Raw genomic sequence first — 27,375 nt, 5'->3', positions numbered from 1 at the left:
GGTGCTCCCATTTTGATCGCGGAATTCCCGCGTATATGCAAAAATCTGGACGACGTGTGGTAGCGAAAGGGAAGAAGCAAACATTAACAAAAACGGCCGGCTCTTCTTACCTCCGGAGCCGGCGAGCGGGACACAGGATTTCGTGTACACGCGACATTCCCTTCGAAAGCCATCTTCTGAGGTGCAGCACGTCAAAATCCTTCCAAGATCGCGCCCAGAAACGGTGTCCATAAAAAAATACAAGGAGAAAAAGAACGTAACCCCGTTCCTTTCGCACGCCCTGTCGTGCCCACCAAGCCTTTAAAAAATACCCCGCGAACAAAAAAAAACAAGGGGTAAGCCAAGGAGGGCGGTGTCTTGAGGGGGGGGGGGGGGGGCACAGCCCGAGTCGTGTACACACCACACCCTAAGAAGACCCTTTCCATTCAAGCGAGCTTCGCGAATGCAAAGCCCGTCCGCAAAAACAGTCGCTTGCGCGAGAAGAGAGGCGCGAAAACAGGGCCAGGGAGAAAGAGGGAAGCGAGGAAAGAAGTTGCCGTCGTCGAAACAGGTTCCACGTGTAAAGAGAGAAAAAAAGGGAGAAAGCCAAGACGGGCTCGCGGCGACGACGCAACTAAACAATGGCCCTACTCTCCGCTGCATCGTTTCGCGACACGGATAGCGTCTCTGCCGGGCGCCGTCCCTTCCCCATTTCCCTTTACCTGTCCCCACTTTCCCCTGCCCTTTCCCTGGCGGCCTCTCCCCCGTTACCCCTAGTACGCCTCTCACCTGCGCATGCTCGCGCTGCACCCTCCTTTCCCCCTCCACTCCTACGCCGCGCTCCTGCGCTGAGGAAGCGCGAGAGAGCGCGCGGTTTTCAAAACGGCGTTTTGTTCCCCAAAAAACCAGTTTTTGCGGGAACCAGCGCTCGCCCGTCATTGCAGCATGCTGCGCTGCCGGCGTTCCGTTTTATCCCGATGCGTCGGCGCGCATTCTGTGTTTCCTTCTTTTTTGTGTGTGTGCGTAATCTGGTAGCGGGTATGCAATCTCACGCAGGGCGTGTTTTTTCGGGGCCGGCGCGGCTGAGAGTCCCGTGGATTCACTTCGAACTCTCCCCCTTACGGTCCCTCCTCCCCCATCCCAACCTTACACCTTCCTCACCAGTTTTATTTTCTGAACAACCTTGTCGCCCGCGGAGCGTTTCCCACGAGAGGTGAAGAGGACACACCTCGTTTACCTCGTTCCTGCTTCGAAACCAGCTTCCTTTTTTTTTTCATCACAGATAGAAAATGTGAGCAAAAGAAGGAAAATATATATACCTGTATATACGAGCAACGCAAACTAAGCCTGCATAGCAACGCATCGGTGTGAACAGCGGAGAACGTCCGTGCGGCCGTGCGTGTGAAATTCCAGCAGTTTCCTCGCCCCCCCCCCCCCCCCCTTCTTTTTCTCTACGACCCAGCTGTCCCATAAAGCTGAATTCGCACTGTGGATGGCATCGAAAGATCCGTTGCCGAGAGAGATGACGTCGGCCAGATGTACTGCCGAGACTAGTCCTTGCGAAAAATTTTGAATCTTTGACTACGCGCACGGTTTTTCTTTGCATTTTCGCTGATAAGTTTTCAAAGCGATCATTTTCTTTTTCTCTCTCGCAATACTGCCACGTTGAACAACCAGGCAATGCCAAAACTGTGAGTCGCGAATAAACAATGTACGCGTGTCAATATTAAGCTGGTAGGTGCACCTCCCCGGCTAGCTGTATGTAACATATTTCTGTTGACGTTCCCTAGCATACCTATGCTTTTATGAGGCAGCACTTATAACCAACATTAGCACTATTAAGAAACGTTTTTCTCACTCTCTCTCGATAAGTAATGTAGACTTAATTTGTAATACTAAGCTGCATATCATCCAACAAGTAGAAGAAAAACAAGCTCGAATCAACGTTGCTAGTTGCGTGGTGAAGTCTTTTGTGCTTGTCTTCTTTGAATAGTAACGCATATACTAAGTGTTAGTCACACAAGGCGAGTTGGGGCATCTCGGAATGCAACAGGAAGATGATGCAGGAATAGTTTAAAACGTAAGCCAGAGAAGCTGGCTTGTGTGCAAGCCTGCTGCTGGGCAAAGGAGTAGCTGCTCCTTTCAATTTTCGCCTGGGTGTCGTTTACTCAGCTGCTTAAACCGCTGGGAAAATGGACGCGACGCACGGATAACTAGCGCGCATTGGGATTACTGACGCGAAATTGGCTAGTTTATCAGCTTTGCCGCGCTGTCAGCAAGCATGAGCCAAGCTTTCCACAAGTGACTGCAGATCAACGCCCAGGACAAATATATAATAGAAAAGCGAGAACTGAGAGAAAGCTTACTATTTCAAGGAGAAAGAAAGAAACAGAGAGAGAGTGTCCATATGAACGGACGCTATAACGCCCCTAGTTGCTTCAAATGTATTATTTCCAGATTGTTATGGGATGTAGCGATAGCGACGTATTCACTGCGCATATCTGGAATATAGGCTCAGACTTGAACTAAAAAAGAAGGCCCTGCAAGACGGTAAACAGCATTACAAAAAATAAAAGAGCTGTTCGAGAGATTTGCATTTGAACCGTTCCGATGTACGTAACTCACTGAAGCACTGTGGAGTAATGCCTTTGGCGCATTATTTTGCGCGTTCAGTGGCTATATAGAGCTGCGGTGCTGACCACGAGGTCACGGGCTCGATCCCGCCCAGCACGTGTTGATGGGGGTGGAATGCGAAAACGCTGGCGTGTCGTGTGTTGGGTGCACGTTAAAAAAAGAAGCAAATATCCCGTGGTCAAACTCAATGCGGCGTCCCCCACTACGGCGTGCCTTATAATCACATCGTGGTTTTGCCGCGTAAAACCCAAGCATTTAATCAATCGCTGTCTCTACTCCTCATAGCTGTTTACTGCACCAAAGTGAAGCATTAAATACATAAAACATAGATAGGAACAGCCATAGTATTCGACACGTGTTCACCGCCCTAAAAGTTTCGCAAAGCTGACTAATTCGTAGAAGGAAAAAATGGACTACGGTCTATCGAAACTCGACGAAGGGATTATCAGATTACACGAACCAGGGTGGGAAGTGGGCTCACGTACACATCGACTTCGTTATTGGTAACAAAAAAATAAGGGCACAGTACGCAAATAACCCGAAAACCGGAATCCAGTGACACAAAGGATGGATACGAGACACGGAATAGCAACAGCGAAACAGAAGCGGGTTCCAAATCGGCGGGCAAAGCTCCTGATGACCCTGCAACAATGGGCCCGATATATGTATATAAGGGGAAAGGCGCTTTTTGCGCGTGAGAAACTGCTGCGCTCGGCAGTCAATAACAACAGAGGCGGCAACATTTGGGCATCCCGGCAGCTCTGATAGCGAGAGAAGTATAGAAGCGAAAGTTAGACAACGAAAAAAAACAAAGATGAACTCGTCCGGCCAGTTTCTCCCCAGGCCCGCGCCGGTCCAAACCGGTCAGGAGCGCGCTAACCGTAACGGTTCCTTACGGGTGGCGTCTTGTTGATGTTTACAGAGTTCGACCGCCTTCCCCCTTTGCCAACGTCAGGGCGGAACCTTTCATTGTTGTCTGTCGGTGATGAGTTCCTCTAAACAGAATCGACCCCTCTAAACAGGGCCAAAGGACTCTGCGAGGCGGCAGCTGCGAGGTTCTTTTGTTTGGCGGGATATTAACTGTCGCATCTTGCCGGAGGCTATGGCGTTGGAAGTGCCGAAAGAATGACACATGCCCGAGCAACCTCATATTTCAATAAAACCGGTTGCCCGACGAATGTAGTAGGGACGTGGAAACACGGCGTAAATGGTTTAAGTGGTCTCGATACCATCGAAGGCATGAATAATAAGTGAAAAGAAAAAAAAAACTTTGTGAGTGGAGTGGACGATCACGTGGGGAGCAACATAAGAATGAACTATGCGAGTCAACAGCAAAGGCCGTCGAGCTGAGCGCGGAATATTGCAGCAGCTGCTGCTTCAAAAACAGACATTTTTTTGTTGTTGTTTTGCGTACAGTGATATCTGTATAAGATATCTGCTTATTACCTCATCATTCTTTCTTTCATACAGGCGAACTGTCAGGCCTTGAAGCTGCTTGTTTATCCAGGCGCTGAAGCCGAGTATGACGCTAGAGATATGTCTGCGAATAACAACCGTTAACTGCAAGCGAAAATAAAACTTCAGCATACAAATGGTTCCCCACGTTCCATTAGCAATAGGGATATCTCGACTCGCAATAAGTGCTGTCTGTAATATGGAACGCTTCAATCAGTGGCATCTGCAGTGCGCACTGTAAGTTGCCTTGGAAACAAAAGTTCCCGAGTGCATTCTGAATGTGCGACTCAGTTGTAAATATTGGGCAGCATTCTTGTAGAAAAAACGAAAGAGCTCAGTGGCCTGGTTCGGAATTGCACGAGTTTGATAAATATTGCTAAAGGCTTTTCCACTAGGCAGAGAAAATTGTTTGCGTAAATTGCTAGACGTTCGTTTGACTATTCTCGCGCAACCTGCTTTTGTTATGGTTCAGGAGCCGGAAATCGATCTCGATTTGTACGTACAGTTGAAAAACCTTGAAACATGTTGCAATCTAGTGTTCTTGTTTTTTTTTTTTTTTCGTTTGCCCATAGGCAGCTTGACAACCTACGGGTTGTCAAGAACTCTGCACAGCTTTCAACCAGTTAGATAGAAAACCGTTCACCTTGAACAAGATCTTGGGACCATGGCCTCGCATATCGCAGCTACAAAAGGCCACAAAAACGCTGCTGCGATATTTGAAAGATACAGGATTGAGTCAGCGTCTGTGATCCGGACTGAGTGACTGAACGATATCCCCGGTGGACTTTCTCTTCTTTCTTTAATCTTTCCGTCCCCGTTTCCCTTTCCCCAGTGTAGGGTAGCCAACCGGGCTCAGTCCTGGTTAACATCCCTACCTTTCATTTATCATTTGCTCTCTCTCTCTCACGGGTTGTCGTGCCGCCCAACCCGTAGGTTGGCGTATTTTGGATCAGCGGGGTCGTGATACATCGAACCCAACAATTTGTTTAAAATTGCTATTCTTAAAAGAGTTATAGCAATAGAGCTTAAACAGCTATGACAATCTTTACGTGGATGAAATCAGGGACAAAAAGAATGAACTAGTTAATGTCACGAACTCGCATCTGATATTGCCGCATTCTTCAACAGGCTGGCGTAGTTCAGCCTCCGTTAGAAATTCCGAGACTCCTGCAAAATACATAAGGACAGACGTTTCTGGACGGCGTAAATGTTAGCTGTTATGTAGGCGTGCTTGTATGTCTTCGGCTCGAAGCACCGGCGTTAAATACCTAATGCAGCCGACCGAACCCAACGCAAAGCGCTGGCTGTGTTAGTGCGATTGCGTATGGTGAAAGTCTATAACTGGTACAAGTGGAAGATAAAAATCTTACCAGCCGTCGATAGCCTCACGTGACCCCCAGTTGCCGTCTTCACAGCGAGACTCGATGCTAAACAGAATACTGCAGAGTTCACATGCGGTAGTTTACACTAAAGAAATGTCTCTGCACGATACGCAGGCCGTAGCCGTACACTTCGTGAAGTGTACAGGAAAGCGCTTGTATGCGACGCAAAAACGACACGTTGCAGACGGTGCCGCCTGCACAACAAAACGAGCAGACGACGGCCAGCAGACGACGGCGCTAAACTTGCAGACCGGCTAAAAGCTGGGGACGCGGGCGGCAAATAACAACAGGGGACCAACAGCAGCGCAACAACGAAAGAACAAAAAGCCATTAAAGACAGGCGAACCGTCGCGCACAAAAGGCACGTACATAGAGTTCGTTTCGAAACGAAAGCAGATTTAACCAGAAGTTGAAAAAACAAAACAAAACAAGAATGGAATACAAAGCTAGTCAGCATTAGCTAGACCCGAAGCGGAAAACAGGTGGTCATGAGGTGTTGTCAAGGTCTCCTTGTTTTGTATTTTTTTCTCTAGTCTGCTTGAAAAGCCTATAGGCCATGTTTATGCGTCTTACTTTTTTGCGACGCTTGCACAAACGACTAGGTCGAAGACAGGCGCAACAAAAGATTAGATGCGGTATAGCTTCGGAACGGGCCGTGCGTCGACTGAAAGAGTCTGAGACAATGCGGTGTAGAGCTGCTGACATGTGGCACAAGCGATGTACACGTAGACTATAAAATATGCACATCTTTTTTCTTGCCACACTGATCATAAATGTTGAACACGCATTGCAGCAGTGGTCTCTGAATGTGTGTGTATGTGTGCGCGCGCGTGTGAGTGTGCGTGTGTGTAGAAAGAGAAAGAGATACAGTTCAGAGACCACTGCCGCAATTCGTATTCAACATTTATGATCAGTGTGGTAAGAAAAAAAAAACATTCATATTTAAGCCCCCAAATACACGCAAAATTGCCGCGCGACTGGCCGCTCGAAGCACTTTGCGTGCATTCGCGGGCTTCTTTCACGCTCGGAAAAACGCGTTTATGTGGCGCGTTTCGAGCGAAAAAAAGCTGTGTGGGGAGCTTTTCATGTTGCTCTACAATTTTCTCATTGACACTTTTCATCTAATAATATTGTAGAAGTTGATTAATCAATGAAGACTGATCATGTAATTAGGCGGAATGGAAGAAATAATCTAACTATCGCGAAGCGACGGCGGTTACGTCCAGCTGCGTGGCATCGGCATATTTTTAACGTTTGGTTCAAGTTACGTGGGACACCCTGTACACTTCCGCGTTTTCAACGAATGACGTCGGCTCTCTCTCTCTCTCTCTCTCTCTCTCTCTCTCTCTATATATATATATATATATATATATATATATATATATATATATATAGAGAGAGAGAGAGAGAGAGAGAGAGATCAATAGCCGGCGTCATTCGTAGACTTCGGAACATGTACTTCAAAAAGATGTACTTCAAAAAGATGTACTTCAAAACCTGCAGCAAGACTCAACCATATCCCGTATATGCGATATCCATAAGCCGGCATCATATTTCAATATACACAATAACCCATATGTTCCCATTTAAATTCATATAGTAACGTGGAAAATGCACTGAGTAAATCGGCCCTTCTTTAACAGGGAGGTATAAATAAATTCGAGGGTTCAATCCCGCCTTGCATATGATGATGCAGGTGACGTCGCAAACTTGGGAAAAACCTCTCATAAACTTCAATTTACTTCAGTTCTCGACAGGCCTAGAGACACGTGACCTATCGAAACGCACCTGCTTAAAGCCTTTCGTCAAACTTGTTATGCTTCGCGGTTCGCCTGCTTCTTGGCGAACCAGCTTCTGACATTTAATATTTAACGGCCAGACATGGAACGGCGGTATAATATACACTTCCGTGTGTTCAACCTTCTCACGTGTCTCAGTTCGAGACCGGCCAGGAGTCGACAACGCTGCTTACGTCGAACAGGTAGGGAGAAAAAACAAAAAGACAGACAAAGGAAACGTGTTGTCCATTCTCATGGCGAGACGAATTATGCATTCAAAAGAAAGCGCTACCGCAAGCCGCAACGGGGGAACGGCGAAGACAAAGTATTACTGAACACATATCCACCCCGTTGTGTGGAGGCCATGTAACAGCCTGGTTGTCTTGTCTCCGGTCCGACGCCAGACATTGTAAACAAGTCGACCGGGGTACATTTTATGCTTGCATCTGTTGTCAGACGTTTTGATGCGTTGCACCTGCTTCCTAGAAGACGGCGACTTGGAAAAACAACAAAGAGGGGACCGAGAAAGCAAAATAGAAAAGCAACGTTCTAGCATATACTAGCTAAACTAAAAGGCCGGCTGCGTTCGAGAAACGTGGCCGACTGTAAGAGTGCGAAAACATTGTAGACGAAAGAAAAAAAAAGGAAAATGTCGTCAGGTTAAGTCTATTCAATATTCAAGAAGGCTTGTTTTCTTTCGAGCGGTCGAAGCGGAGACGACAGAGTTTCGAAAGCAGTTTTCGCTCATTTTTCCGCGGCTTCTATTTTCTACGCAGCGACGAAACAGACCGATTTCCGCGCGTATTTCAGCTATGGTGAAGACGACGCATACTTGTCACAGATATACTCGTCGATACTCCATGTCGTAGAAATTCTTTGAAGAATGCCTGAAGAAATAATTTGTAGTCTCACTTGGTTCTGCACAGTTCAAACTTACGGACCTGTTATAGGGAAAGAGAAGTGAAAAGTGAAAGTCGCGAGGACGTTTAACCAGGCTGAGCTCGATTGGTTACCCTGCACTGGGGAAAGGGCAGGTGAAAAGTTCATGTGGTGTCATTGTTGACAATGACACCACATGCTCGATGGTGTCAACGAAGCTTGCGGACCTCGAGAGCTTGTCAAGCTACGGCTTTTCTTCCCGAGGTCCACTGCTCTTTGAAGCAGGAAAGTAAAATGGAATGAAATGACTTTTGCACGGGCACGCAACCAAGCGTTTGTCGTTCAGCTCACCACACGTGGTCGTACAGGCTGGCGCGCATCTGTAGAAGCACTGCAGCGGTTCTGTGACTTTGTCTGCCGCTATACTCTGACGTTCGCATCGCTTGCAAAGGGGTCGCAACGTGTTGGCCATACTCAGACAGACAGTCCTCTCAGTGACGAGGCGCCAGTTGCAGATCCACGAGTGATAACCCTTCTGCTCTCATTAACGGGCATTATCCGTGTGCTCTTACACAACAAGCACTCCAGGTCGGCTCGACGTGCTATGCATGTGCTCGATACACTCAGTGCGGCCTTGACGTGCGTCCCTCGAACGCTCCAAAATGTAACATCCTTCTGTGCACAGGAGATTGGCATCACAGAAAGATTCAACGCAGAATACTTCGCGCCTAATTCGACCGCTGTCCTGTGAGAGCGACTGCAATAATAGAACGCGATGTTGTCTTTTCCGTACTCCCGATCATAGCATTGAGCAAATGGGCGCTATTAACCCCGCAAAGACGAAATACCATTCCACATCTAAAAAAAAAAGTAAGGACTTCTTCACATTTATTTCTTACCATGGCGAGTATACGTTCGTAAAACAAACAAACAAACAAACAAACAAATTAAAAGTGAATACAAATTGATTATCATGGTAAGTGACTATTTTTTTATTTATCTTTGCTGAACTATCCACAAGTGAAAATTCTCTCGAATGCATGAGTAACGCTACTACGGGCTTCTCGTTAAGTTTACAGTGGTGAAATTAGAATATTGAGGTATCGTATATAGAGTATCGAATATGATACGCTAATATACTATATAACGCTGCAATTACTATCGTATACTATATATATATATATATATATATATATATATATATATATATATATATATATATATATATATATACATTCGCACAGTATACAGTTGAAACTCGATTTAACGAAGTGACGATACGCTCGTATTACTTCGTTAAATGAGGAAGTTCGTAAAATCAAGAAATAAATTTTTTTTGGTCCTTCAAAATCTAAAATTGTAACGTAGCGACACGCAAAGGCTACAACAGCATTCTATTTGCCGCTAATCCAGCCATCTGTCGCATAAACCATGAAATAACGAAAGCAACCACCATCGCCCCTACCGTGGCGGTATTGAGCCGGCTGTTCCGTGCATGGGCGTGGCATGCACCCTCGTCAAAATAAAGCTACGGATGTCAACACGGCGCCTATATGTTTTAACCCGATAGCTTTAGAGTGCACGCTCGAAGAAGAACTCGTCTGTGTCAAAATCAGAAAGAAATCACCGCTTTCTAAACTCATTTATTTTTTTACTTAAGCTTGTTTCGTTAATTCGAGTGAATTATAACATCGAACTGTATGAGTACCTGCCGGGGAATGCGTATTACTTCGTTAAATTGGGAACTTTGTAAAATTGGGTTTCGTTAGATCGAGTTTTAACTGTAGACGAATCTCAATGTTGGAATTTGTGGGGTTAAATACGAGGGCAATAAAAAATTCGGTGGATCGAGCGCGTCTTGACCCCGACGCCGCGATGACGTCATAAATTCGGGAAGAATTCGAACAGCTGAAATTTACTCACATTCTCATCGTGGGCCAAAACGCGGTGTTACGAAATGCGCTCGCTCCGTGCTTCTCGCCGGCCACAAAATTACAATAAAAAACCAAAACGAGAAACGAAAGATAAGCTTCGCTGCATGTTGATGTGAGGCCAGGAGTGCAGAATTCACCTCCTTGAGAACATTCTAGTTTGATTTTAGAGAAATCAGATATATACTGGCAGAAAAGGGTGTTTCGACGTTTGATTCACGATCTCGGCCACTATAGAGAGGTTGATTGCTAATGTCCAATATTGCGGTTCTGACGTCGTCTTATATTCCGAACACTCAGGGAAATCTTGAAGTTGCTGCAAGTAGGTCGGAAGAGGCGCTGATGGGCTGCAAGTTAGAGAATTTACTGTTGTACTACACTGTCAAGTGAGCGCTCTCTTTGCTTCTTAAAACATGAAAGAAAAAAATCATTTTCATGGCAGAGAGAGAGAGAGGAGAAGGAAAGGCAGGGAGGTCAACCAGAGGAGCGCCCGGCTTGCTACCCTACACTGGGGGTAAGGGAAAGGGATAGAAAGAGGAAAAGAGGGAGAGTGAGGACTTAGTGCGCGTGGGGTGATGCACAGGGTCTCAAGCCTCAAGCGCCTGTCAGTGGCCCTTATTCTCTATGTCAAAGGAGCATACGACAACGTCGCCGGTGAGGCCATACTGAGGGCAGGTTTTCTGCAGGTTTACCATTAGAAGTTCAAGATGTGTTCCGCTGAATGATTCTCACTAGAATATGTTAAATTCGCGCACACGTCTTATAAGTGCGCGTGTACATATGTGCGGACTAGGTCTGAGTACAATTACTGTATACCCGTATATGGGCGCGTTTGCTCGTCTCCTTAAATCAACTCGTTGTTTTTCTGCAGCGCAAGTTGCTTGCAAAACGAACAATTTTAACAGGGTACTTGAAGTTCAGGTCTCGTCGGTTCACGTGTGTTACGTCGTGTAGAGTGCGCAGAAGCCAGTCCTTCACACGGGAACGTCACGAAGGATAAAAGTCTTGGAAGGCTATCTGGAAGTTTGGTGTTACAATCAACTGATACAGGTTTGCGATCGAGACCTGCCATTGAACTGTGAAAAGGGCTCTTCACTTTGGTTACAAGGCTGGCACAACTTTGGAAAATGTTTGTTGTTACATAGGTGATCTTCTAGTCGGTTGTATAAGAAAGGTTCAACTAGTTACGGTGCATACCACGAAACGGCAGAGTTCAACAAGGATAGTTGCGCTGGTGTAAAAATGCCTTTCATTCAGTGCTAAGGCGTAAAGTACCCTGTCCGAAAGCGCAAGTGCGCAAATAACTGAACCTAGCCATGCAGAAGAGTGATGGAATATATATCCAAAACGGCGATAGTGCCGACTTAGACAACAATACGTTCCAATACTGTGAGAACTGACTTTATTTGCGAGCGCTTGACGCATTAGATTTCAGATAAAAAGTTATCTGCTAACCTTGAGCTACGTGCACATTCTATAGTCGTTCACACTGGTTGTGATGTGTCACTGAAAAATAATCACCGTTTTATCCCCGCTACATTTTCATTAAAAACGGTAATAAAATAAATCTCAACACAGCTGAAACGACTGTTACACGTATACAGACATTACCACGTTCGCAGATGCAGATATCACATGACCCACCTGAAGTGACTGCCACCAATCGCCGAACAACCTGCATCAGGGTAGAAGTCCAGAGAGGAGCACACATATAGTCCGTCAGTCTCGTCACAGTCTTTGAGCCCCGTTGCACACGAATAGTCATCGCGGCACCCAGTCGCTAAGTCAGAAACAACTTTCGACATGTCGTAGCAAAGTCCAGTTTCGCAAACAGGGGATGACGTGTTGATGCACTCCATTTTTTCTCGTTAATAACGACCGTGCGGCTCTTCACGGTTTCTGCCGAAGCCCGAGCTTCCAAAGCATCTTTTCTTCACTTCAGAGCGACACATCGTCGAGGGTACGTACAGTTCACCACACACGTCGAGAACCTGCATTTCCTTGGTACTGATTTACTATGGCTGACTGTACCTGAATGAATATCAAGCTATAGACAGAGGCTCCGTGCAATTTAGTCGTAAGAAAACGTTTTGCACAAATAGGATGCTGAATTATAATTGTGTGGCTAATTAAAGCAGCCAGGATACCTTTACGGCAGCAAAAACGGTTTTTCGGAACGCATTTCATGGCGAATCGTCAATGACTAGAGTGAAGAGACGCTTCGAAGAAAGTGCGAAATGGACAACGGACACGTTTCGCCAATTCTCCACAGCACAACGTCAAACTGAAGCCGGAAAAGAAGAGAAGCAAGCACCGAATGAGAAAGTCCCGTCGTAGATCGGAGTGTGTACCTTGGAGTTTGCGACATGGTCAAGCCGTGCCTTCAGGCTCCGTTTCCCGCGGTGCCGATTTATCGACGCCGATCGCTGGAATTTCTTCGCTGCGCTGAAATTTCGTCACTTGGCCTAATAATAAGCCCGAAACGAGTGTTCAGTGGTCAGGGGAAGCATTCAATGACGCTGCAGTACTCGCAGACGATGGTTCACTTGCGGTTCACATTCACTTGCGGGATGTCCGCGAAACGCGCATTCCGCACGCCGCAACTTGACTGCGCGGAGGGGGCAGTCCGGAGTTGTTGTTGCCCCGAATTCCGCGAGAGGGATGCCGTGGACGAATGAAGGAGCTGTGATCGCCTTCTTGCCCACTTCTCTACGCGCCCTTTCTCCCGCCTCCCCCTTTTCGATTTAGCTCCCTACTCAGGCGTCTCTTCCTCCTTTCCAGCGTGAGGTGCTACTTCAAGACACGAGCCCGGGACAAGTTATTACGGCTGTCAGGGGAGATTTCGCCTCCTTTCCGGCCCCCTTTTCTCGCAATGGCGGCTGAAAAGTTTTCCCATTGCACCTTACCGAGCCCCGCCTTCCCCGTTGCACCTTTCTTTCTATCCTCCTTTCTTATACCTGTATTTTTTCTTCTCACATGAGCGGTGTTTTCTTCCGTTTCCTCGTTCCATTTATTTTAAACACTACGTAAGCTTCCATTTTTTTTATGCACCGTCGTCGTGCTCAACCCTTTTGTTCCCAGATTTCGCCTGAACCATGACGTCACGGTTGAACGGTTCACTACTCGGACATTTACTCGGTGTTCTTTTGTTTTCAGTCACGTACTCATTACTCCGTGCACTTTTCTCTCTCTCTCACGATGATATTTTTTTTTTTATTCCACAATATCGGCGTTTGACACCGAAAGAGACAAACGCTTGTTCTAGCGAGGTAAAGAGAAATGATGGGTTTGTGGATGCACGACACTCATGCTGCGCAACGAAAAAAAAACGTTAACACTTTTCAGTATGCGAAGTGAGGAGCGACGCGGTGGTCGTTTTAGAAATTAGCCGCCTTACGCAGAAATTTCAGGATCCCTCGAAGCCCGCGTCGGGACCGGCGCATGTTTTACCGAGCATGTATTCTCTCAGAGTACTTTTCCCGATAACGCCATACGCGTCCCCGCAGACTTGCATTAATAATGCACTCCTGGTTATAGTATGCGCCTCCGATCGTACATTTTGTGATTGGCTGCGGAGCATCGACAAAATTTATGTGCCTAGCACGTCCCAGCGCATCAGTGGCAGCCAATGCATGGGAGGAGGCTCTAATTGGCGGAGGTAGCATGTGCTGTGGCAGCGTAAGCCGCTTGTGTATTTGGAGCAGCAGCAGTCGTATTAGTAGTTGTCGCAGATGCAGTAGAAACATTGGCGGAGCCGGTGGTGGAGTGGCAGTAGTCGTAATGTAAGAACTAGCACAGACGAAGGAGCCACGCTGAAGCACTTTAGTAGTATGAGTTTATAGGTAAACATAGGTTGAAATATGTGTACACTGCGTATAGTCTAGCACACCTTTGACACCTAAAGGCTTAGTCACACTAGGCCAACACGACACCGATTTCGGTCTGCCGACTGTCGGCGACAGCGTTTTTTCCTTAGTGTCGGTGCCTCTGTCACATTGTGCCGACGGTCGGCGGAGAGCTCGGCGTCGGTACAGTGTGACAGAGGTGCCGACACGAAGGAAAAAAAACGCTGTCGCCGACAGTCGGCAGGCCGAAATCGATGTCGCGTTGGCCTAGTTTGAATGAGCCCTAAATGTGCGGTACGCGCATACATAGACACCATCGAAGGATACGAGGACCTATAGCTTCCTAGAAGGAGTAATAAGTGCTTGAAAGGTCGCAGTCGTCTCGACAACCAATATGGCAGTTGATATCTATTACAGTGATCGCCACCAGCCGGTAGTCGGTCGATACACCCTTAATCTCTTTTCAGATAGGTGCCAATAAGTGGGGCACATTTGCGAAAGGGTTCCACTTGCGAAATTGAGCGCATACGTGGAACGAATATCATTGAGCGTCGTCTCTTAACTCTTGCGTCGGGCCTCTTGCCCCGCACTGTTACTGTATATCACACCTAATGTCGTCTCAGATAAGTTCCACGAAGTGGAACATACGCACCAAAATTTTTTGACTTAGTGTAGTTTATGTGAAATCGCCGACACGTGAAATGAGATTAAGGGTGTATACGATTGTTGGTGCGCACTAACTGTACTTCGAATAGAACCTTCAAGCAAAAATCCGTTGCAGTCTCTTCTCAGTCTCACTCCATTTGGGGAACCGGCGCTCGCCAGAAGGCGTTACGGCAGTTTGAGTGGGCAACTGAACTACGCTGACGGTACATGGTAGAGACGCCACGGAAAACGGCGGGACATTTCGAACGTTAAAAGAAGCGCGCCTTCTACCAACGTTCGTTTCAGCCCTAGGCGCGCAGCCAAGCTCTGTCCATTGTCACGCGCGCTGAGAGGTGCGCATGCGCATCAACGTTCTATAGCAAGCCGGTGCATAGTCGGCAAAGGAGCTGGACACATGTGCCTCAAGATGAGCGGTAATTTTGCCCACGTTAAATCGCAGCATGCGGCACTACTGATAACTGTTTCGTTCGCCCGCTAGGCTGTGTTACGGCGCTGCAGTCGGCGTGCGAAGCTTCAGCGCTGGTGGCGCGTAGCCCGATGTGCAAATTAGTTAAGTCAGCAACAATGACCCCTTCCAACTTCAGGTGTCTCGTTATCTGCTCAAACGCTATTCATCCGTAAGTTATCAACCGTCCACAGTGCCAAGCGGATAAACAGCCGCAGTATCTACGATTGCCAATCGTCAAGGTTAAGTCACACTTCAGCACGTGGAGCCGCGATTGCGCCTCCTAAATATATCAGCCTAGAGTACAACACACGGAAAGCATAGGGAAGAAGTATTGCACGACAGCAAACAGCAGATAAGGAAAAAAGATGAAAGCTATCGATACGATAGATAACTAGAAGCAACTTTTCTGCTTCAGTGAAAGTGGCCAGCCGACCGGGCAGATGATTGAAGTCGGAGATCACATAGAAAAACTTATCTCATCCGAGACTGTAGCGGCACTTAGAAACGTCGGGGAAAACGCTACAGTGCGGCGCACCGCGTGGTCTCTATCGTTTCTCGGAACGATGGCTGTAGCTATAGGAGGGGGGGGGGGGGGAATAAAGGCGCCTATGCTAACATTGAGGGTGCTTGCATCACGAGAAATATAGGAGCATACGTTGTAGTAGCGTGTTTCTTTTTGAACCTAAGCAATGGTTGCGTCGAAAGAATAAAATATACGGCAGATACGACGCAGACGCTCCCCAGCGATAATCCACGTCACAGTTGCTGTTTCTTTTTCACATCGTACTTCAATTGCAATTACAACATGATACTTTACCCGCGACTTTGCTACAGGAAATAGCCGGTGTAAGTTCATAATCAGAGCTCGTATATCCGCCTCGTGCGTCTGTAACCGTTCCTTGCTTCACCGCAGTAAACAAGACGTACCAATCTAAATCTTAGTTTTGTAGCAACATGAAAGATTAAAATGTAAGATTTCGAAATGTGCCCGCATTTCTCGGAGATGGTGGGCAGTAAAAACACAACTTTCCGTTATTCACGGGGAAAGCTATGGGAAACGTTGAATAACCAAAAGGATGACAATTTCGCCCTGGCGTATACAAAAAGGTACCTGTGGACCCGTCAGGTTGCGTTGGGTTGGTTCAAGCTTGAGAGCTTTCATACGCACACCAACCTACTGTTTTCACAGCGCTTGAACGCGTGTGGATATGAATAAGGCTCACTATAGTGTGCGCTGTAGCTTAGCTGAGCGTTAAGTTAGGGATATCGAATTATATTTTGGCAAGTTAGAGCAAAAGATGTAAATACATATGCGAGGGTTCGCGCTAGAGCATTACTTTGCGGCGCTAAACATGGCCGATGTCGTAGTTGTGGCTCGTACGCAATGAAGCTTTACATTACGTTATGCCGCGCTCTAGGCGCATTACAGGCCGGTCTTGTGAACACATACTGCGGCGTATCTAGAGCTTGGACACTGTCACTCTGCGGTATACTTTCAGTGTATCCGCAGTCGTCAACGGAGGAAGTGCCTTTGAGTTCGTAATTTCAAGTTAAAAGTATGGGGTTTTACATGCCAAAACCACTTTCTGATTATGAGGCACGCTGTAGTGGGGGACTCCGGAAATTTCGAACACCTGGGGTTCTTCAACGTGCACCTAAATCTAAGTACACGGGTGTTTTCGCATTTCGCCCCCATCGAAATGCGGCCGCCGTGGCCGGGATTCGATCCCGCGACCTCGTGCTCAGCAGCCTAACACCATAGCCACTGAGCAACCACGGCGGGTGTAATTTCAAGTTGCGTGCAGGAAGTACTGCCGTACGGTAGTGAGCTTATAGTAGCAAATACGAACAATGGGTGATGTAGACTACAGCTAGCCCGTACGAGAACAAGGACTGCGGGTTTCCGGTGCCGGTGCAAAGATAGAGCTTGATGTGAGCCGACACTGCCAGGAGAAATTATACAACCGAGCTCCAAGAATTCGCCGCCCGCGTCGACGCGTAGAGGCAGCTCACGGTCTTATTGTTTGTTTCTTTTTCTTGTTCTGTTCTCTTCGGCACAATTTCTTCGGTGTAACGCGTCGTTGCAAAAACATCGAGGGCAGATAAGCGTCGATTCACCCAGCAGGAGTATCGAACGTTCACGATAAGATATAGTCGTCGACGGCTTGATCAGAGCCTTGTGTGCTCAGTGGAACGACAGAGATGAGAAATCTCTACCAGCGGAGAGAAAAGTGACAAAAAAAATAAAAAAAAAATAAAAAAAGCCACTGACATAGGTAATTCCTTTTTCTGATGTTCCTCCAGTCACGTAAGACAGCGTGGAGGTTGCACACCCGCCACGAAGTCAACAGCTCTGAACTCACCTTCTTAACTCAGCGAGGCGAAGGGCCAGTCCTCAGCCATGGTGAAGATCCGATAGCTGTTTCACTGGAAAAGATAAAAAAAAAAAGAAAGACTTCTTTTACTCTTGTGCGGAGCTTCGCCAATGTCTGCGATATTTGAGTGTCGCAATATTTTCGCCGCGCTTTTAGATTTTCTTGCCCTGCAAAGCGGAGTAGCCGGCGCTATTAAAGGTGCCGACATCTCCTCCAATCAATTACGCATACAAAAAAAAAAGGCGGTGGGAAGTAAAGCTTAAGCACCAATGCAAACAGATGTAAACTAGTAAATATAAATCTGTTTTTATTCTACAGATACAGAAAGTCAGCGCGTTCATTGCACAATAAATAAATAAATAAATAAATAAATAAATAAATAAATAAATAAATAAAATGAAAACGTCCCTTTAGTTCGACGGCGAGGCATTTAAAGGTAAAGCTGGAGCGATAAGGAGCAACTCCAACAGCGACGTAGTCATCGCACTTCTGTGGCGCGCGAGATGAGATCGACGCGAAACCGCCGGCGTTATAGTAGGCGACCAAATAAAGCAATTCACGAAGTTATGAGCTTGACGTTCACAACGCGTTCTGCTCAGACTGGCGTGCGCCACATCATCTCGCAACATACCATGGTACGTTGTGAGCACCGCTGTAAAGCAGGGATGCTAGCCCTGTGTGCGCACAATGCGTATCTGCCAGCAGCGGAAGCCAGAATGCCGCACCGGCTCCGGCAAAGCCAGTGGAGCAGAGTGGGACGGTGTGTCCAGTTGGCGTGATCGATTTCTTTTATTTTTTGCAGCCAAACGAACTGCGCGTCTCCGGAGGCCCCTCTAACCCTTCTTCATGCGCTGGCCGCGCATGCGCCGTAGACAGCAAGGCAGCACGACGGCGCCTTCGCTAGAATTGAGCTGGTACCCTAAAGCTACTACGGTATCATGAACACTTTACGAATTTTCAAAAGGCACTCGTTTAACTGGGCGTCTCCTTGGACGATTTAAAATGACCAAAAATGCCAGAAGCACTTCAGTAGCATGTGAAAGCTCACGAGACAAGATGAGTTGAAAGTTGCACGTGTGAGAAACGGTAATGTTTATAGTGTGGATAATTAGGCATAAGTTATACTTTGTCTATCTCGTTTCCAATATTTGAATGAAGGATCGGTGCTTGTATATATGCGCAGTTCAGTCGGCTAGTTTTGAAGAAATGTTACGGATGAACCTTGTCCCGCTATTGTTACTGAAACGAAAGAGTCCTACATTGGAGAACAGGCAGCATAGGCTTCAACGACGGTCTCCGATAGGCAACACCATTCCGCAGTTGCAATCAGCATTAAGCCACACAAGGGGCAATGCGTCCTGTTAGATTCAAATTTGGAGTTACCCACATGACCACTTGGTTGTTGATGGTGAAGAACGTTTCCTGCGTCTCGGGGCAACGAAATTCTTGAAGGTGTGCAATTAAGCCGTCTTCTACACTAAACTAACGGGTGTATCAGTCGTTTCATGTCGTCAAGTATATAAAATTTTTGTTATTTTAATTGAATAGGCGTTACGCGTAACATTACTCGAGCGGACATCCCTTTGCTTGCCATAAAAGCCACAATTTATATATACATATATATATATATATATATATATATATATATATATATACATATATATATATATATATATATATATATATAACGAAACAGCTAGACGTCACTCACAGCAGGGCCGATGAGCCACGTTGATTACATTTTCAATAAGTTGTCGTTTAGGAGATGTCGCCTTATTGCTCGATGCCCGTAGTTTTATTAAAACCGCAGCACACGCCTCACGCTTCCACAATAAAGACAATAGGATGAATAAAACTAGGACGTTAGAAACGGAAATTACGCTGCACTAAAGCGTACACTTCGCACAAATGCGCAAATCGCATAGCACAGCAGGTGCACATACACTTGGCGCAAACTTTGCGCGTACAGCGGCTAAGGTACGAACAGTGAACAATGCTAAATGTTCAGGAGTACCTACGTTCTCACTTGGCGTTCACGCGTACTGTTCAGGTGTGAACTTATTTGTAAGAAACTGAGGGACGAGTGCATTTATAAGTGTAAGTTGTAATGGGAGCACACTTTTTGCTTGCAGAAAGTATAACTAAGTTTGCAAACATTCATCAAACAAATGGCTCAGGCGTATGTTCTAACTCATTAGCCAAATGACTTACGAGAAGAAGGACATGCGTACGGTCTAGGACGAGGAGTATTATGCGTGAAGAACAATGCATTTCATTCCTCTGAGCCAGGAGAAACTGAGGTCTAGACACTCGAGACAAACTCGACCAGCAGTTACATTTATGGGAAAAGACTGAACGAGAAGTTCAGAAAAGAAAAGAAAAATTAAAAGGCGACGACAGGTTAAGCTGAACAGTAAGGTCGTGTCCCGAGAACTGCTCTTTTCACCGCTGCTGCATCGTCGGCCCCGACCAAACGTGCTATGCAAATCGACCGAGGCGTGCTCTGTGCTGCTCGGCGATCCAATCGAAATGCTGCGACGAATAAATAGAGGCGACGTGTGAACGGCAAAAATCGGAGCAAAGAAAGAAAGGAAGAAAGAAAGAGGGAAGCAATGGCTCCTCCAAAACTCGGCTGCCTTAACGGGGAAGAAAGCGACAAAACAACGGCGACAACACGTCGATGAAAAGAAAGTTGCCGCCGCCGTGTACGGCAGGGCGGGTACGCGAAAGAAAAAAAAGAAAGGAAATGAAATTTGGAACGCGAGAGGGATAAGAAAGCGAGAAGAAAACAAAAATAAGGAAACGGACGCCTTCGGGAGCACCGCAGCAGCTTTTTTCCGCCAATCGCGACGCCCCCGAACAAAACAAGATGGCGGTCTCGGACCAATGAGAATGACGCGTCCCCTTTCTCTTTCCCCCCAACGAAGCCCTGCGTTGAGGCGACCAATCGTCGGCGTCGTTGCTTTTTCGTTCCGCCAAACGCTGCCGCGAGCGCGCTGCAGCGGTTGCGGCGATGGAAGGGCCGAAGAAAGGGAGAGACATTGGAAGTGGGAGGGAGAGGGTAGTATAAAAAAGAGAGGCGGTAATAAGGCACCGCGCGCGCGCGCGCCTCTAGCGAGCAGCAAGCAAGCGCAGGCCGCGAGAAATAAACAACGACCAAAGCCTCCCCGACGCGCAGCGCAACCTCCCCTTCTCAAAAAGCGAGAGAGCCGGGAAGAAAGAAAAAGTTGAAGCGGGAGCAGGCGCATAGCAGACGACGCAAGCGCAGACGACGCCAATGCCGCCGCTACCGCCATCGACGTGCAAACGCGGCGAGCTCGGCGCGCGCGCGCGCTGGTCCGGCGCCCATAGGAAACAACAACGTCCTTTCCCGAAAGTGAAAAGAAGGGGACCGCAGGAGAGAGAGAGAGGGAACGGTTACGATCCTCCTTTCTGTTACTCTCGCTTTGGAAATGTCTGCAGAAACGCCTGTTTCGCAAGCTTTCGAAGTTCTACCCCCAACCCCCTACGCAACACTCCTGCTTCTGATGCTCTTGCAAGCACTCCCTTTCCCTGCTCTCACGCCAATCGTTCCCGATTTTGACCAACGCGTTCTGGCTTTTGATCGCCAGTGTACCTCTCCCTCCCCCATCTCTGCACCCTCATCCTCTTTTACGTATAATCCACTTTTTTCGCTTTATACGTAGTAAGTACGTGCACCGTGCCTGCACTGTCATTTCGCTGCTGAACGTGGCTTGAAGAGAAAGAGCTGGAGGGGGGGGGGGGAGCAGAGTTGTATCGGCGCACATTAGCCGGCAGCGATCACGAACGACTGGTATCTAATTACGATTTCATCGTCGTTGCCTTTATTTTTGCTCTTAGTAGGCCGATGTGGTTCGGAGGTGAAGAAAAAAAAAGATAATGGAGAAAACGCGCTCGTGTTTTGTAGAGCGGGTACGTGAGCAATTTCTCTGAATCGAAGGAGATTCCGACGTCGTGTTGTACTACGCGTGTCTCTTCCGTTTTGACACAACGTTGACATCTGGCCAAAGGGCCAATACGAGAGCTACTGCAAGACAATCTTACATAGTAGCTCGCATGCCCTTCCTGAGTTGTTACGAAACTATTTTTTAACAGCCTTTTATCATAGAAAAGGAAGACTCTTTGAAACACGCACAGGAGCACGCCCAAAAACCATGAATCGATCTGTAAGAACACGGGGGTTGCTTCACTGCATAAATATTGACTATGTGAGAAAACAAACTTTACAAAAGAATGCATGAAGTTTCTGCGTTTAACTATTAGTTAACAGCCCACCCGTATCGGTATTTCTTTTCCAGTTTTCATAAAAAGACCAAAGAATACTTTCCTGCACTTGCGATCTTGCATATAAACAGTCAAATTAAATATATCGACCGCCATTCACAAGTTTGCAACAATTTGAGTCGCTATAGTCACCTTTCCAGAGATGAACCTCTCGGCGCAAGTTAAACTGGAAAAATTTCATGCATTAAATGCTTCTCGTAGTCGCCATTCTGCTTATCGTTTTATCGTTTTGCTGCTATTGATGCGACGGCGCGGATTAGAACCTTAAAGGGAATCGAAAAGGGAATACAGATATAACTGCAGTATACTAGGCAGAACGAATAAGAAAACCGGTACGCATGCGTGTATGTATGGGTAGCGCCGCTGCGGCAGCAGGGGCCACCGCGTGGGAATGGCATATTGACACATCCCAACCTTGGACTCTTCTATAACAGCCGTACATACACGAGGGGTCACCTCCCGGCATCGGTTCGGTCGACCCTCAAGGGAGGGGGGGGGGAGGAGGCCGTAATAAGCCTCTTTCGGGGGTGGCGTCCTTCCTCGCTTCGAGCAAGACGAGACAAGCCGAAAGCAGACGAGACGAGCCAGACTCGTCAGGTCAACGCACACTGACCTTTCTCCCTCTGCAACCCCCCCCCCCCCCCCGCTCCCTTCTACAGCTTGTGTTACAAAAAGAAGGAAACGATCAACCGTTTTCGAAGTGTGCCTCTCTTCTTACTTACGTACCCTTGTTCTTTTTTTTTCTGCTTTCTAACGCCGTTTTTAGTAGAATACGGCGCTTCCCGCTCGTTTGCGGTGCATAAAATGGCCATAAAAAGGGACCTTCGATGCCGGAGGCTTGGAGCGATTTGCCCGATGCAAGGCGCCTGCCAGGTCGGAGCCAATAAAGCGAAACAAAAGGAGACGTGGAGAAACGCCTAGGAGACGACGTTTAAGAGCTCGCGCCGCCGACCCCGATAAGCCAAGGCGAATAGCGTGTAAGTAAAGCAACCCTCGGCCAGCGCGCCTGTGTAGGAGCGATCACGTGAAAGAGGCTTCACGTGCCACCGAGCTCGACCCCAATACGCCCGTTGTTCGCCGGCAAAAACGTGAGAAAAAAAAAAAAAAGAAACAAGCCGAGCGATTCCTCGTTTCAGATGCGGCCAGACCCAAAGGGGAAAAAAAATAAGCGACGATGCGTAGAATAGACATCTTTTCCCCCCCTAATTTGCAAACGTGCTTCGCCACACAGCACGTTTTATGCGACTAATTGCAGCACCGGTGAGCGCTCAGGTTTCGCATGCCCTGTAAGGCTCCCGCCAGCCGTAAGAAAGCTTTTTTTTTTTTTCAGAATTAAGCGCTACTCTTCGCGATACTGTATAGTGGCTTCTGTTACTCCTGTAGGTTGTAGGTACAAGCAGATACCCGCAAACCAATGAATTTTAATATCCACAAGCTACTGCGAACACGTCAGCTAAAGGGAAAGAAGATTGTTTTTAGATTACAGTGACTGGGGTGCTGCTGGCCCACAAAGCTCTGAAGGCAATATTGTCTTTCTTGAGCGCTACCGGCTTGTGTGAACGTCTTTGACTCGCTCAGGCCCTTCGCCTGCGTGCGCAAGCTCACCGCCGCTTTCCCACCTCCCCCATCTCTCTCTATCTTATCTTTCTATTCCCTCTTTCCCGTATCCCAGAGTAGGGTAGCCAACCAGACGCATTTCTGATTAACATCCCTGCCTTCTCTCCTTATTTCCTCCTCCTCCTCCATTTTCGCCTACTTGTGAAGTTTGTGTCAACTTGCTCGAAGCAAGTACACTCTTGCATCCTTTCACCATCAGAAGACTTCCAACGGTACAGGCCAACACCCCCTTTCGAGGTGGTCTACTGGGTCGGGGACCGACAAGCGGTATTTGTCCACGAGCAGAACGTGTTTTTCGGAAATATTGATGGAAAATTCGTAAAATCGTAAAACGAGTCCAAGTTCGTAAAGTGTACGAAAACTGCCGGAGAGCTGGCAGGTATGATACAAGCAACTTAAGCGCTAGAGTAATATATAAAATCAGCTGGCGGCCAATTACTATCTAGCAAAGCTAAGCATTATTAACGAAGGTGGCCGGAAATTGACAAAGTACTTGTAAAGGAAGACCTTATATCTGAATACTGCATTTACCCGAATCTAACCCCCAGATTTTGTGAACGGCCATGATGACCAAAGTCTGGGTGGATGCTTAGATTCGCAGTGGACAAATGACATCGGCCTGTGTGTTTATATTCTGGCTCTTCCGCACAAAGAATAAGGGAACACTTAAATTCAGTGGTTTAACTTTGAGGAAATACGAAGCCCCTCATGAAGTGAGAAAGAGAAAGACGATCTAAAACACGTTTCGAGGGCGCGAAGTTTCACACACAACACCACGTATATACACATATGGCCCGCGCTTCGGCGGAGAGTTTCAAATTTGAACCGCGCCGCCACATGCGCCATACAATTCCTGCGCAAAACGGGAATCGGTGCTCTTGCTTCCCTGCTCGAAAGTGTGTTTTTACGCATAACCTGTATCCCGGCTGGCTTACGAACGCAGTCTTCGAAGAACAAGAAAAAAAAAAAAGAATGCTCTCCCACGGTAGCCGAAAACCACGACAGTACTGCGTCGCGTCTTCCGGTGGGACCGCAGGCATGAGTCGTCGTAAACGCCCCGTGTCCCACCACGTAAATCTTTCGCAACCTCCGCGCACTTAACCGGGAGAGTCTGTAGTGTGCCTCTAAAGACAGGCTTCCGTTATTTCTTGCGATTTCTTCTTCGTCTTCTTTCTCACAGGTACCCATGGAGGGGGGGGCGGGGTTGGCACCACACCATCTTGTCAGCTCTGACACGTCGTTCGTCACACAGTTATTTCTCCGAAGCGGAGGAATCCCACACTTTCAACGGTCCGCGTCCAATACAGCCAGAGCTTGCCTCGCCAACAGACAGACCACAACAAGCACACACAAGAACGCGGTCTCCCCAAAACATGTGTCGTAAACGTGCGAGCTTCGAAACGGCTGAGGGTCGTGTGTACAATCGCCTCCGTGGTGCTAAGGGAAAAGTTCGAAAGGACATCGAAACAAAAAGCCGATACTGTCACGTTAGAGTCTTCTTTTTCTTTGGTTTCCCCCACATTCTCTAAAGAAAACACCCATTTAGAACATGCATTGGAACGCCCTTCTTAAATACCGGTGTCACATTTCTGACTCGTCAGCTTTTTGGGTTAAAGTGCGAACTTCCTACATTTCAGATAAAAAAGAAGCGCACAATCATCACAGTGGCCCAAAGGAGTTACTACAATACTCGATTCTATTCGGCTAGATACCCATGTGGTGGATGAGTTGTGATGCCATGAAAAATCTGGCTCACTCCTTTCCCGCGATCGGCGCGATTGCCACATGGAGGCGTTGTTTCGGCGTGAGGACATGGTGAGATCTTTATAAATAGCATTTGTGGGAACAACGTGAAACGTATTACAAGCAGGCGGTAAGAAAAAATGCCGCCCGATGTCCCCAACTGCCACAACGGCTACCTCGAAGCACTGGCTACGGCATTGCAGTTGAGTTCCCGCGAACTCGAGTGTAGTATAGAGGGAGAACACAACGACACCCATCGTGGATAAAAAGAAAGCATGCAGATGGAGATACTGATTCTTCGTGTATGTGGCTTGTTCGTTTGGCTAGCGCGGGCTTTGCAGTATGTACTAATTAAAATGCTTACATGTACAGTCATCCACAAAATTTTATGGACCAAGGAAGCGGAGAAAAAAGCTTAATATCTCAGCAGGCTCACAAAGGAGCCTGGTGTTCACATTTCCAGCCGCTGCTGGTACATGTAGAACAACATAGCATGCACTGTTTCACTGGCTACTTTTTACAGGCTGCTCGGAAATTCAACGTTTTACGTGATGCCGCGGTCCGTGAACTTTTGTGGTTGGCTGTACCTTGACAAGTGGATCGCATTGGGCCGAGATATACGCACAACTTGTATAAGCGGTTTGATGCGGCATAGCAAGGGACTCACTCACCCCAACCGACATCGACAAGCCAAGTCGACTTGCGCCAGCCGAAACTTTATAAGTGCACCCCATTGGTAGTGTGAGATGCGTGTGTCCTGATCATGCCTCAAATGCCTTTCATGTAATCGCGAAGCAAGTTTAAGCGCCCTTAAAGCGCCGCGCAAACTGTTATATACCCGAGCGGCCAGCCACTTCGGCTCCGAAATCTCTCCAGAGTCGAGTGTTTGCTTTACACCGGAGATGTCGTAACGTATCATGCACGCACTTATGAGTCACGCCATTGTCGCCAGGTGTCACTGCAATGCTGCCCCGTGTAGCCCCGCCAGGCGGCCGTAGAAGAAGGCGCTCAACCTACTCAACGACATCGCCGTTATGATTTCGTTTCTCACGCTCAAAGATGAAGTGATGAGTAACGAGCCAATGCTGGACCTAATGAAGCGTGAGATGAGTCTGTTTTCGTTCTCCGATGCGACGTTTGATGTATAAGTTTGCGCTGAGCTGCGGTAATTTCTTCTTTTTTCACAGATGAATGTCAGCGCAGAAACCGTGCCAGCCCTATCTGCTACGAAAATTCTCCTGTAGATAAAGCACCGAAATGTTTCTTGTCACAAAATGAGACAAAAGACAATAAGAAGGAAGAAAAGAAAAAGGAAGAGGGATGCCTGGAATATAGCTGCTATAAGTTATTTACGCAATGGTTTTGTACCAGCAGGCGGAGATTTTCAGGTCCGTGGGGTTAATTATGCCGACGATCAAAGTGAACATTCGTTCGCAATTAAGAACTTGCATTCAGCTGCAAATTTTGAACCATATTATAGCCATTTTCCTTTAGAACATGTGCACGAGCTGGTTTTAAGCCTGTGCGGTATGCATTCCTAAAAAGAATGGAATGAAAAATACAAAGCTATGTTAATACATAGCGCGGCAACCTTTTTTCGCTGCTGCGAACAAGTTCAAGGGTTTGTGACAACTGCGACTCTTGCATATTTAGGGCACCGCATTTCAAAACGCGCCCATTTACTCTGGCACTTCGCTACAAGTGAAGGAGCTCCATATGGTCTAAGTTAGTGTAAAGGCCTGTCGACTGCGGTGACTATTATTCGGTTCATGGGTCTTAGGCAGAAATAAATAAACAAGCAAACAAACAGATAATACAGCCAATTAATTGGTTTGATTCGATCAAGAGCACCTTCGCCGTGGCTGCGCTCCCGCTAATGCATCCCAACGACGACGGCTAAGCATTTCGCATTATACGAGAACACTACTCCCTCCTTGAAATATCAGACAAGCAGTTCCTGAGAGGATGCGAGCTTCGCTTGGCTTGAGCGCTCCTCTTAAGTTTTCAAGATAGATATAAAAAGAATAAGAAACGGTGTAAGATGAAAGACATTCCGCATTGCAAGCAACTTCGTTTTTGGTGACGTCACAGCTTTTAACAATATACCAGCCACATGAAGTATTGGCCGCCAAATAATTTTCTAACGATCTTCCTGCACCAACAACTGATGGCGGCTACGTCAGAAAGACGGTCATATACCGTTGCTCACCTCACACACCGACTGGAATCCTGAACGCAACAGGTCCGTGACAAAGAGCGGACACCGAACTAAGCCTAACGCCACGTGACCTCGGGCGCAAACTGCGACACCTTGCGAACCCGACCGCAGTTCCTGGCT

At 47.3% G+C, this 27,375-nt stretch overlaps 1 protein-coding gene across 2 annotated transcripts in view; it reads right to left on the bottom strand.

Annotated features, from left to right (window-relative positions):
* Positions 1-27,375, bottom strand: part of FoxP (forkhead box transcription factor P) — a 442,873-nt gene that overhangs the window by 377,277 nt on the left and 38,221 nt on the right. The window contains exon 2 of one of the 2 annotated variants that reach the window (XM_050175910.2): positions 17,361-17,424. The gene's annotated coding sequence lies outside the window, so the exon portion shown is untranslated. Of the gene's footprint in view, positions 1-5,438; positions 5,716-17,360; positions 17,425-27,375 lie in introns of those variants that run through there. The other variant, XM_055069104.2, reaches the window with a different exon arrangement.

This window comes from Dermacentor andersoni, chromosome 9 (genome assembly GCF_023375885.2).
Source record: "Dermacentor andersoni chromosome 9, qqDerAnde1_hic_scaffold, whole genome shotgun sequence".
Classification (NCBI taxonomy): Eukaryota; Metazoa; Arthropoda; class Arachnida; order Ixodida; family Ixodidae; genus Dermacentor; species Dermacentor andersoni.
This window is presented reverse-complemented; position numbering and strand designations above follow the sequence as displayed.